General features: G+C 39.3%; 1 long non-coding RNA gene across 1 annotated transcript; it reads right to left on the reverse strand.

The window, feature by feature from the left end:
- Window positions 1-1,839: 1,839 nt before the first annotated feature.
- LOC131993711 (uncharacterized) lies at window positions 1,840-4,873 on the reverse strand. Its single transcript, XR_009396346.1, has 3 exons — window positions 4,758-4,873; window positions 3,003-3,097; window positions 1,840-2,852 (listed from the first exon to the last, which is right to left on the reverse strand). It is a non-coding gene; the product is annotated as an uncharacterized LOC131993711 (long non-coding RNA).
- Window positions 4,874-14,108: the final 9,235 nt, after the last annotated feature.

Genomic DNA, 14,108 nt, shown 5'->3' on the forward strand with positions numbered 1-14,108 from the left:
GGCCACAGCAGGGGCCAAGGGCTTCTTCACAGGGGCAGTGGCCCCTGGAGGCCCCTGTGTAGAACAGCCACTGGCTGGGACAATACATACAATACATGATATAGTCATTTACAAGCGGTGGTGTATCAAGTATTTGATATATTGACCACTAAGGATGGGCGTTTGGAAAAAAACCTGCCAACTCCATCATCTATAACATTAACGATCAATTAATCCCTGTTTTTATTCATACTCCAGTATGTATAAAACATGCATGGGCAAAATCATATAGCTATAAATATATACACAGTAATAATAATAATAATCCATTTTATTTATAAGCGCCTTTCAGAACACCCAAGGTCACTTTACAACAAAACATAAAATAATTTAAAAACAGTGGCAACAACAGTATTGACATGGTGAGTACTATGCAAAAACCTTTTTGGATGCTTTTAATTTGAAAGGACGATCATAGAACTAACTCACGTGAGGTGATACTGTAAAGATGACGTCATGGAGTTCAATGTTTTATGTTTTATCCCCTGAAGAGGCATGAGGTTAGTTTTCACAGTAATCTTGCATATTTAAATGTGTTTTTGTGTTTAAATACGTTTTGGATCACATTAAACCTAGTAATTAATGTTAGCAAGGTTTGATACAGTAAGCTAGTTTTGCTCAAATTAATACTCTTGTATTTCTGTATATTTTATAATTGTATTTCTGTATATTTTATAATTGTTATTGCAACTTTCAGTTTGCAAACTGTAGCTTTATCCAACTTAATTCTCAGTTCTTTGACTTATTGAGTATTAAGTTCAGTGATACTGATACACAGTCAGAGATAAAATTAAAAAATACAAGAATCGATTAAAAATTCCAGGTGATCGACAAAATTCTTAACAACCATTCATTGATCATTGATTCATTATTCCCATCCCTATTGACCACCCCTATAATATTCATACAATACAATACATACAAGACATTTATCAATGCTAATCTGAAATGGAACATTAGAAAAAAAATGTCCTTAAACCACAGTCCAGCTCAGTCATACTTGATCTTGTAAGTTATGAATTCAGACGACACAACCGTCGATCACCACAAGACCCACATACATAAATACCCCTCATAGATAATGACATGTGCAGTGAATCAAGTGATCAAGTGACACTCGGTCACACAGATCCCCCTCTTCAAACGCTCACTCCAACCCACCACAGAGTGAGAGGGGAGAGGCCTCCACTGGAGCGGGAAGTTAAACTCATCATCACAGAACCAAACAAACAAGAAGATTTGGTTAAGACAAGTCAGACCGAACGGGATTAGTGTCGATTGCATGAAACACCAACTTAAAGGACGCGGAGGAGTGACTTGGATGTCGCAAACAAAACTTCGCTTTTCTTCTCAGACCGCAGTTTGAAGTCTGGAAGATCTGGATGTAGGTCAACGGAGCTCATCTCTCTCTGTCTCTGTTTAAAAAGCATCCAGACCTCTCGTCCTTCCTCCAACCACAGATATCTAACCATTTCTGCCAAGTCTTCCCCTGGCTCCCATCCAGCAGGCAAGCACAAACCTCCCCTCCTCATCCATCCATCCCTCCTTCTTCTTCTTTCTCCGTCTGTTGTGTAAACCTCGTAACTGCAAACCACTGGGAATTTCATGTTTTTACAAGAAATGAAGTTTGACATGGCCCTTAAAGGTACAGCGAGCGGCGTGACCCCAGGTCCCCTGAAAGCTATTCAAATCCCACAAGAGCAAATTAAAAATGCATCGTCATTAATCTGAACTGACGTCTGTTTTTTTCCAAAGTTCAAGGTTGTTTTTTTTTAAAGTTATCCCATCCACCCATCTCCCTGGCAAAAGCACCATTACCACTAATCCTGCTGCAGGATCGGGACCCTCTTCACATGGAGGGCCAAGAGGGAGAAACCCCATCTGGGCACAGAAAACCAAAACCACACTGCTTTATGAAGGACGTGTGAAACCCTGCAAATATCTGGGTTTGGAGTAATGAGAGGGAATCTGATGTATAGCACGGAAACATTGCTTTGTTCTGTTCTCTTGCCCGCTCCTTTTTCCTCAGATACATGTATCTCACTGTTTGTGTTGCTGGTGCGTTCAAGGAGCTGATAGTTGTATCAGAGCTAATTTTTACTGGCACAGGTCAAAAGCAAATAGCAGTGTTCCAGCAGTCAAACACTATGCACACACACATTTCTTTGTTTAAAGATACGACAGCGTGCCTAGGGTGTAAAATTAAACTTGTTTAATCAACAAAGCGCCGTTTTTTTTCTTTACGGTTGAATAAAAATGTCCACAGATCCTCGTCCAAGCCCTGAATGTTCAAGGGGTTCAGCATGTCGATATTGAAGCAGATCGACTGCCAACGTGCTTCAATACAAGTCAAAATAACCTGATCTCTTGTTTGCATCAACATGAAATATCAACTTTGCAAAATGTGGTTGACATATTCTTATTAGCGATGAGAATAACAACTCTGCAGACATAAAAAGTCTCGCTGGTTGTATTCCAGTCATTGGAACGAGACTGGGAGTTATGGGAAGATTGATTTCAACAAATCTTTAGTCATGGTGCATGCATGCAAATGTAGTCACAACAGACAGGAACTGAGCAGAAGTCACGCCAGAAGTGGATTTACTGAAAGTAACCAGAGAACAATTGCAACGATTTATCATCAGCCCTTCATAAAGAGCAGCTCGCACACTATGATGCTCAGTGGTGAAGCCGTTTTCTAAAGAGGCAGATCCATTTAGTTATAGAACAACAGATTAAAGGTCAGAGGACACCAGGCCTTTGTCCCTGTGATGATTTACTACGGGGAAGCTGCAGAGTCTCATCTTTCTTTGCTAAGTAAAGACACATACAGAGTATTGGTACTAACCAGCATTAGACCACCCAATGAACAGAAACACACACACACACACACACACACAAATAAGGCCAGATTGAAACCCCAGTGGTGGGAGATAAATGTGGAGGCTGAACATGACACTCACTGTATCAACAGGCCTGTTGGGGTCACTGAGGGAGAGGGCTCGTCCTTAACGCCTTTGTCACAACAGAAGACATCCAGCCAGACAATGATGTGAATCTGAAAGGCATTATGGGAAAACACAGCTGACTAATGAAGGGCTAAACCCCCACAGACACTAACATGATGAAAAAGATAACCACAGTCTGCACTGGCTCTGCACTGAACCTCCTACACTCTCAGAAAAAGGGGTACAATACGAGTCCTTTTTTGTCCCCCGAGGTACAATCTACACTAATGTACCCCCTAGGGCCAATTATTGGACCTTAAGGTACCTATATGTACCTTTTTGAGGGCCAAAAAGGTACATATGGGTACCCAAGTGGTAAAAGGTACAAATATGTACCCTTCCTTTTACATGCTGGGGTACAATAGACAATCTGTGTTAGGCTCTACAAATGACAGTAGCCTAAATATTAATTATTGTTTAAATAATTATTTAGTCTTTCTTCAGCAGTAGGTTAGTTATACTTTTTTAATTTTAAACAATTTTAAATTGTTTAGTTAAATGAAAATGAATTGTGAAAATTAATAAAAAACCATTCTGATAAAGTGAAAGTCTTTTGTATAATGTAGATACACAAAAATATATAAAATTAAATACTGGTACAATACTGTACCCTATAAAGGCTAATTTTGTACACTTTTTAAAGGTCCATTTTTGTACTTCAAAATAAGGGTACAAAAAAGTACATTCTGAGGGTACTGCCCCAGTGACAAGCCATTGTACCCTTAAAGGTACAATTCTGTACTCTATTTTCTGAGAGTGTAGTGGCCATAGCCAACAATGCATTTTGGTATTTAACCCTTAATAGGACACTCATTGAAATACTTGCAAATTCCAATTTTCAACCGTAGAGAATATTGGAGGATATTACATACAGCCAGAATGTGTAAAAAAAACATACGAAAATAATATTTTGAGAAAAAGTTTACGAGATTAAAGTGTCAAATCTACGAGAAAAAAATGTGTAGATTTATGAGATTTAAAGTGGTGAATCTGGGAGAAAAAAGTTGTTTTTTTCCCCACTTTTTTCTCGTAAATCTGCAACTTTTTTCGCGCAGATTTGCCACTTTAAATCTCTTAAATCTGCAACTTTTTTTCTTGTAGATTTGCCGCTTTAATCTAGTAAATTTGCAACTTTTTTCTCTAAATATTACCTGAAGTTAACTACTTCCTTAGAGTAGGTAGTTACTTACCTTGTAACTACTTCACTTCCGGCAATTACGTACATTTATTTACTGTTTAAACTGTCTTTTAAAATGCCTTACCAGGAAGTTTTTTGCCCTAAACCTAGGTCAGTGGTTTTATAACATAAATTCACAGAAACTGCAGCCATTTTTACAACCGCAAGTGTGCAACGTGTGTGCTATTTTTAGAATGCGCCGATGTAAGCTTGATCTGTGATATGTACATACGTGCTGTAATTTGTTGTACTGACACACAACCTCTTTTGTCGTTTATGTTAGAGAACTAAGGCTGACATCTTGTTGCAGCGGACTCGGGTTCGAATCTGGCTCGAGGTCCCTTTGCTGCCTCCGTCTGTGCCCCCATTCCCTTCTCTGTCACCATCCAATAAATCATGAAAATGAAAAAAATAATCTTTGAGCACTGGTTCTGTGGTATGGTAGTACTACATTGGCTCAGGAACACTTCAGAAAAACCACGTCAGTAAACACAGTTAATCCCTGCATCTGCAAATACAAGTTAAGACTCTACCATGCAAAGTGAAGGCCGTATATCAAACGCCGCCAACTTCTCTGGGCCGAGCTCATCGGAGGTGGACTGATGCAAAGTGGAAATGTGTTGGTTTCCAGCGGGATGTCAGGAACTGTGGTGTCATTTGTTTTGCTGAGGCTTGGCTGGACCTTGGGGTGGCACTGTCTCTGCTTTTCTGTGTGCCGAGCTGACAGAGCAGGAGACACTGTCATAAAAAAAGAAAAAAAAGGACTGCACACATTGAAGGAAGTGACATGAAGTTTTTTTGATTATGCACAAATAATAAGACAAAAGACGAGGATAAAGAGATAACAACAAAAGGAAGGTGCAAGGTAGCGGCAAGAAACCTAAAAGGGCTTATACAGGCCTCTACCTATATTAAAATTCAAATTTTGTTTTTCAAATTAAAACAAGTAACTATGAAATAGAAAAAAAGAATGACACTAGAAAATGACGCAAAATTATCATATTAAAAGTAAAATGAAACAAAAGTGTAAAAGTGTGTGTGTGTGTGTGCGTGGCTGTGTATGAGTGTGTGTACTATTTAGTGACCTGAGCAATCAGAGCAGCCACTAAACTGCTCTTGTATGTATTCAGACAGGAAAATATTGTATTGAACTATTAAATTTATCATTCCAGATTATTGTTCCTCTGTATTTTAAGGAAATTATTATTATTATGATTATTGCCCAAGGGTAGTATGACAGTGAGGTGGGTGTAATCTTGTTAATTGTCAAATTAAAAATACAACCGCAGTGCTTTTATTTTGAAAAAAATAGCAAACGTTAGCATTAGCACTAGAGCTAACAAGCACTTTTACTATAGTTAAGACAACAAATATAGCCACTAATATATATGACAGAAGGAAATAAACTTTAACAAACCTTGTGTCCTGTCAGTCAGCCACTATAGAAGCCTTTTTCATACTTTTTATCAACTTTATATGAATTACTACGCACTCGTTATTATTTACCGTTCGTTTTTTCATTTAACCGTTCCACCTGTTATTTCCTGTCACTACCTTTCAAAATGAAAGCACCCGTTTCACACTGGACGGCACCTTTTCAAAATAAAAGCATCACAACATTGTTAAACACCTTGAAAATGTACAAACATGAAAAACAAGCTATATAATACAAAAACACAAATAGGAAGCTTACTAAAGGACATTTACAGTTGTGTTTAAAATAAATGGAATAGTGATATAGTGATTGGAGTATTTACTATTTTTTACTGCTGTATTTGATTTACTCCACATTAACAGTCTTATCATAACATGTATTCCTATCAGTAGCAGCTCAAAACCAGATAATTTACTGTATTTTATAAAGCGATTAAATTAATATTGAGCAGAATTTAGTTCACAGTTTTGGTCCGGCCCCTGCAACCTTCGTGGTATTGGTCATGTCGCCCCTTGGGAAAATAATTACCCACCCCTGATCTAGATTGAGAAATAACACCACAGGTAGCAGACTTTGAGGTGAATTGTCCCTTTAAAGTTCAAACTGAGCTAAAAACAGAGACAACTCACATTACACTGCTAGTCTAACTTTCCCAACATGGTATCTCCAATGCACCATTTGCAATAAGCTGACACAGACTACAAGTATATATTGGTTAATTTGACATTAAATGAAATACAGTTTGAGACTAAGTGGACCATATCGGACTTTTTAAAAAAAACAATTGGTCTCACACATGTACGACACATCAGAAACCTCATCCGTCAGTCCAGGCCTAATATGTAATGAAATGTTGAAAGTGTTTTCCTGCAGCACTGAAACAGAGAACGCTACTCAAGGACTTTATTTTCCTCTTCACACTCCATCCAACATACCATTTATTGTGGCATTTCTGAAGTGCCATTATTAGGCGCTATTACGAGGTGAATTGCAGTCTATCTCCCAACACACATGCTGACTTCAATGACATTGTAAAACGTACACACACACACGCAGCAGCTGGTGCGTAGGCCTCCCATCTGTACATCTCAGACACTGATAGACCCCCATTACTTTAATATGAAAATCACAACCACATGAAATTTCTCCCATGGTTCAAACATACAGCGGCTGGCGACCGCACTGTATGGCAGCCTGTCGCTCCAGCTCTGTGTTTTTTTTCCCTCATCTGTAGATCAGGCACTTCAAGGTTTGCCAACCAAAACACAGTTGGCACAGAATTTGCCCTCCCATCACTGCGGTGCACGCAAACGTTGTTTCACGTCTTTCTTCTCTTTTTTTTTCCCTCATCATCTGTTTATTTTGGTTTTCCTTTTCTTTTCCGAATGGAAATTTTGAGGTCGATTGGTGTTGCCTGTTCCGGGCGAACAAATCCAAGCACAAAGAGTAGGATGAGGGATGGGTGGAGGGCTGAAGGGAGACAGCGAGAAGTCGCGGGGGAAATTTAGATTTTTAACCGGCAATGAGGGAGCTTCAAAACAGCTCCCATGTGTTCTTTATTTCAGCTGGGGTTTGATGGCAAATGGAGCGAGGCGAGAGCTGGCTAGACCCTCTACTCGACACACAAGTGCTGTACACACACACGCACACACAGAAATACGTACATACTCTGCCCACGATCCAAATCCGCCGACCACATCCACTGACTACAAACCGATACAGAGAAGAGGACTGTACTTTCCCAGACCCTGCTGCCAGTTTGGACTTATTACATTACCTAGATTTGGTTTATGACAATACAACAAGACACTGAGGTTTAAAGGAATCCGGGACCGACTTACAAAGCCATGAATATACACATATCATAGCTTACAGTCGTCCAGGGGAGTCAATTGAGAACACTTTCTCTTTTCCAGGAGCAATCTGCTTCACATTCAATCAGTTTGAGGCCTGAGAGCTGCCAGCAGACTGTTGACCGCAGAGCAGGACTTCCTGCCTTGCTCAAGGGCAAACAATGCGACTGATGAGGGGGAGAGAGCATGACTCATTCACTTCAGTACCTTCCTGGCTGGATAAAAGATTCAAATCAACACCCGTTCAGCCACATTGTGTCATATTTAGAAGATAAAGTTCTGGTGAATCACATCTTGATCCTTTCTTCTATCTGTAATGGTGTGATGGTATTATAATTGTTCTCTCCTTTGTGTTTATTTTCTATTCCAGTAAAGTCTGGCTAACTGACCATCTGCTCCTGCTTCTTGCTACTTCTTTTTAGCATTCTGAAATAAAACATTACTACTGATGGACAAGACGAATAAAGAGGACGTATTATTCTCATTTTCAGGTTCATACTTGTATTTAAGGTTTCTACTAGAACGTTGCAGGTCAAAATGACCCATTTCAAAGTTTAAAAATTGGGGGCAAAAAGTATTTTTCACCCCAAAAAATGTAAATATGTAAAATTAAATTAAATTAGAAAAATGCAATGTCATTTAAAACCATTTAATTTTATATGTAGGTATTTCCAATGTACATAAAAAAAGTTTTAACTTTTGCATTTTTTATGAAAAACGAGTGAATTATCCTCATTGAACCATGATCTGTGTGAGGTAAATAACACCATTGCACTAAATATTGATTGAATAAGGGGTTAGTAATGGATATATTAAAGAAATATAAACAACTTCTATTGGGATTTTTGGAAACTTTTGGATAATTAAACATGCCCCGGGCCAAATTGACCCACAAACAATATTTTATTTTGTGCTTAGCCGGTAATGTACGGTGGATTCATCAGAGATTCTTCAAATAGAAAAGCTGTCTTCTGCATCTGGGAACCTTATCCTCACCACAGAGTGAGGGGAGCATTATGGGAAACGTTATTTTAACAGGAGAGAAACATTATTTGACACCTCAGGTGCTGTAAAACACCGTGCCTTGGCAGTTAGTTAACAACGTTCACTTTCATGAGTTGCAAATGGATATGTTCAGTTCACCCAAAACAACTCTTTTACTGCATCTGAAGAAGTGATCTATCTGTAACGTTTACCAAGTGTTTTATGTGCCTAAACCTAACTATTCCTTAACCACAGCGTCGTATTATATGCAGACAGGACGAGTGGGTCATCAGTCCCGTATATCTATGACTGTTTCCATTTAACAGTAACTATGACTCTGTGTTCTCATCTGAACTCCATCATCTGGTAGAGCGTTCGTCCACCGATCGGAGGGTTGCTGGTTCGATCCCTGACCATCGCAGCCTACATGTCGAAGTATCCTTGAGCAAGATACTGAACCCCAACTTGCTCCCGATGCTGAATTCATAGGTGTGTGAATGAATTCCCAGTGGTGGCAGGTGGCACCGTTTAGGGTATCCTCTGCCACCAGTATGAATGTGTGAATGAGAGCAGACTTTAGTGTAAAGCGCGTTGAGTGGTCGCAAATCGACTAGAAAAGTGCTATATAAGTGCAGGTCCATTTACCATCTGGCAGTAGAAGCGTCCCCATATACGTCTACGACTTCCCTGCTCTGTATGTAAATTAACACGTACATCATTTCAGTTTGCATTGCTGTTCTCCTGCATCTTTTTAGATATAGCTTCATATATCGGCCCGTTGCGATACGAATCTCACAGCTTTCACTGCACTGACTCGTCGGCCCAAATTGAGATCAGGCAGCGGGTTTCTGGCATACTCTATCCACGAATGTCATGCAAATGAGTACGTACTCCTGCTCAGGCAGGGGTGGCAGTTGAGTAGGCGGTGCCTAATGTGGACAAGCACTACTACTATCTGAATGTGGACACATGCGGCCTGAACCACATCCGAATGTGTTTTTTGACATCCGATCTCAATGCGTCCCGACAGTGTTTTCACCTGTATTTAGAGCTGTCCACTTGTGTTCGGATCACTCAGAAAACATGTTACTGCTAAATGGAAACAGGGTCTATAAGGGAACCAATAGGAGTCAGAACAAAGAGCCAACCCTGTGTTTAGGCACAATATTCCATTTTTTCTATGAGTAATGTAAAAATATGGATCAAAGCAGCTTTTAAAATTAGACCCTATAATTATCCTTCATCAGGACAAATGTATTGGCCACAGACACCAGTATTTTGCTTCACAAAACTTTGATCCCATTCGTGACATAACCTATGTACGTAAGCAATCATCCCGAGTCTGAATGCTCATTACAAATGACAACAAACATGCCTCAGTTGTTCTTTAACGCTCACTGCCTGTCAAACTCTAATCCGTCAGAACAAATGTTCTGCTAGGAGGGAAGGCGGTCATGGAAACAAGCATATTACAGATAAACACAGGAGGTGAAGCCCTCCTCTGTTTGTTCTGCTGTAAACATGAAAGCACTTTCATGCTGCTGGAATGCAGCGGCCTTGTGTTTCTGAGTGCATGTGTGTGCTTTCATGTATGAATGTGTATAGAGCTCTATATCTGTTTATCCTCGACCTTGCATGTGTCAGCAGTGTTGCTCAGCCTTTTGCTGTCAGCGATATCACCGCGTTATGTTTCGGTGATCGGTTTGAGCTCGCACACTGCAGTTTGTAGCACAAATGGTGATGCAGTAAAAAAAGAAAATTGGATGTATAGATTTTCTCATCTTGGCTGCTGATGGGAGATTTAGCTGCAGCCAAACTCTCAAACCCACCAGATGAAGAAACAAGGTGACCGTGGTTAACATCAGCCAGACAAAGTTTTGCTTGTCATTTGAAATAAATGGATTTCTTGGGGGTTTCTTTAGTTTATTGCGGTGAATGCATGTTTTGCATTCAAGGCATATGGTTGTAAAGAGAGTATACATAGAAACAAGGGTCATAAATCCATGTGTGCAAGTCTGAGAAAGTGGTTAAAGATGCATTTTTCAACATCACTATATGTCTATCAAACAGACTGCATTTGAGAACATTCTCACGAAGCTGATATTGTTAAAGGATAAGTGTTATTATAGCAGTATTACATTATGTCTTAACATTTAGCAACAAATGGACTGAGAGGACAAAAACCAACCACAGCCAGACATATCTGTTACCACTGTGACACAGAATGTGATTGCTGTCATCCATACAAAGCGTTAAGATGACATTTTCCTCCATAACAATCAACATGGCCAGTTCCTCCCAGTAAAGACTTAGTCAGTATACCAAAGCAGTGTAAGCAATTGACATTCTTTTAACCACGAACATAATATTCCTCAACAATAACACCAACTGGTTTTTATTTGTCCTGAAACCTTAAAAGGGAAACTTTTTCAACCTGGATCCTTTCCCCCCATGTCTTTATGTATAAAGTGTTGTCCCCATTTGATATACAGTAGTGTGTAAAGGTTTTAACCAGGTGTGAAAAAAGCTGTAAAATAAGAATGCTTTCAAAAATAGAAATGTTATAATAGTTTATAAATAATATAAATAGTTTATTTTTCATCAATTTACAAAAAGCAAAGTGAGTGAACACTTGTTTGTTTAACCCATCCATGCACCCCGACCTCCTCACTACACGAACTTTGTCGCTCTTTATACTGCATTACTTATGTAGGAACAAGTACGAAGAGTGATTGAGAACAGCCTACTGAGCTTGTTATAAACTGGCTAATTACAATATTATGATATTAAGTGTTGCTTGTAGAGTTAATTAGTACAATAACCAATGAAAGTGATTTCCAAATCTATGCAGATTACTTATAATAAACCATACATATTAAATATTAATCTGTGTGTGTCTGCGGGTGTGGGTTTGTGTGAATGAATGTCCTTGTATTGTCTGAGCATATTTGCGTATTTGAGTGTTTGAAATCGAAATCAATTCAATATTTGGTGTGACCACCCTTTGCCTTCAAACCAGAACCCGTTACCCGGCCTCCTGGGTCAAAGTTTATTTATTTTTATACCAATTCACCTACCCACCATGAACGGACCGTTGCACTCTTTATACTACAACTATTACTCTAAGCATCTAATATTGCATAAATGGGTTTAAATAGGAGTTCATGGAGACAAAGAACTCTTCTCACTTGTTCGTCCACTGAGCGAGTTTCATCCAGTTTTCTTAATACTTTCTTGGTGTGAACTCAGAACACGTCGAATCAGATCTACTCTCCAGACAGCCAGTTTATTCTGCATCTGCATCTGCATCCACAACTGCATCTGTGATATGTTCATACACTGCAAAAAAAAGAAAAGTTGGGTGAACTCAAAATTTCAAGGCAACAAACTTCGATAAAATTTTAAGTTGGACAATTAAACTAAATATTTTAAGTTTTGTTTTTGAGTTTGCTCAACTCTGAATTCAGATTTTTGTCAACTCAACTGTAAATTGTACTAACTTATAATTTTACATTGCAATTTACGTTGCAACCACAATTTTGAGTTAGCATTGATACGCTAATGGCTACTCTTGCAGCTGTATCATTCTAGCATCAGTTAGCCGCTAGCTTTCGCTAATGACCAAATTTCACCGATTTCCCGCATTTCACAACAAAGAAATAAGAGTTATCAGAACTATTGTCCCTTGTTGTGAACCCCAACTTAAAGATATAAGTAACAACAACTCACCAACTTGTTTTTGAGCAGACAACTGGCTTCCTTTGTTGTGCTAACTTACATTATTGCCCTAAATGTCAATAATTTATATTTCCAAGTTTTACCAACTTAAATCACTGTTTTAGGCCAAAAAATACAAGGTGGCTTTTTTGCAGTGTAGTAATGAATGAATATGCACCCCGGCACTCTTTTCTTTGTAATATGAGTAACTCTTAAAAAATAATGGGTCACCTTAACTATTAAACTGTGTTGCAGAGCTGTAACAATGAGCAACCTGTGGCCTCCAGTCTAGACACACTGTAACAGGTTCCCTCGTGACTGCGATTATGCTCTTAATCTCGTGGAAAATGTCAATGATCTGTGCTAAATAACTTGACCTATAGCCTTGGAACACATACACATGCAAACATGCACATATGCACTGCGGAGACCGGCCATTTGGTTTCCTTTTAGACACAGGAAAAGGTGCGGTATATAGCAGATTACTGGGATATACATCGATCAGAACGTTACATCGCTCCCCAGGTTCTCACACACACACATAACCGTTTAAATTGAGCTTGATCCTCGCTCGGGGAGAGCTAACAGCGCACCAGATGTGGTTGTAATGCTATTTTAATGTTGGACTTATATAGAAACTTCTATAGGATCAAGCCGCTTCACCCAGAGCGCCTTCAACACCTCATCATCAGCACTAGAGCTACTGAAGCGAAACAGTCAAATCCCTTGTTTGAAGATGAATTTAAGCTTCACTACAGCAAGTGTGGGCGCTCAAAGACTGAGTGCAGTGCAGCGGTGAGATAACATCACTGCCAAACATGTGGATGTTTTATCTTTCTTAACGTTTGGCAGTTCTGCTGTCTGGTGATGATGTTTGTTAACATTGCTATGGAAATGTTGGACATAACAATTATTATCATATCGGGAGTCATGATGAGGGAATTTCCACTGAGGGAGAGGAGAAGTGTTTATGTGTGTGTGTGTGTGTGTGTGTGTGTGTGTGTAGAGATGGGAGAGATATCTGTGTGATGATAGTGGTGGTTTGGACTGAATCATCATGCAGGTTGGTACGGCCAAGTCTCCTCAACCATGGTGGATCTTAATGCTCCTGAGCCTCTCGTTCTCTGCTTTCCCATCTCTCCTCATAGCTTAATCTTATGGGAAAAAAATCCCCTTCTCTACTTTATGTTTAGAAGAAATAATGTGAAAGCTTTTAATGGAAATAAATAAAAAACTTTCAGCCAACCCCAGCAGCCACTGAACAGCCAGTTTGGCCATTATCTCACTACGGTTACCATTCCATAAGTTTGGCCGAGTAGTCTACCTTCTAGTCGGTCCAGTAGATTATTATCAGTTCATTCAACTGTCTGCTATATTAACATGTATTGGTTGCAGCGCCCTCTAGTGGTTGGTGTAATTATGAACAATGCCAAGGCCGCAATGGTGTGTTTGTTTGACCTAGTCCTCTTCCATACGCAGACTTTGTTGCTCTTTATAATACTTTATCTGACATCACCTTTTTCCCCTCATAGCTTAATCTTATAGGAAAAAAATCCCCTTCTATACTTTATGTTTAGAAGAAATAATGTGAATGCTTTTAATGGAAATAAATTTAAAAAACTTTCAGCCAACCCCAGCAGCCACTGAACAGCCAGTTTGGTCATTATCACACCATGGTTACTATTTTTGGGCGAGTAGGGGCCTGGTCTACCTTCTAGTAGGTCCAGTAGGTTTGTAATTAGCTCATTCAATGGTCTGCTATATTAACATATATTGTTTGCAGTGCCCTCTAGTGGTTGGTGTAATTATGAACAATGCCAAGGCTGCAGTGGTGTGTTTGTTTGGCCTGTCCATCCACCCAGTCCTCTTCCATACATGGACTTTGTTGCTCTTTA

The sequence above is a fragment of the Centropristis striata genome, chromosome 20 (genome assembly GCF_030273125.1).
Source record: "Centropristis striata isolate RG_2023a ecotype Rhode Island chromosome 20, C.striata_1.0, whole genome shotgun sequence".
In the NCBI taxonomy this organism is placed as follows: domain Eukaryota; kingdom Metazoa; phylum Chordata; class Actinopteri; order Perciformes; family Serranidae; genus Centropristis; species Centropristis striata.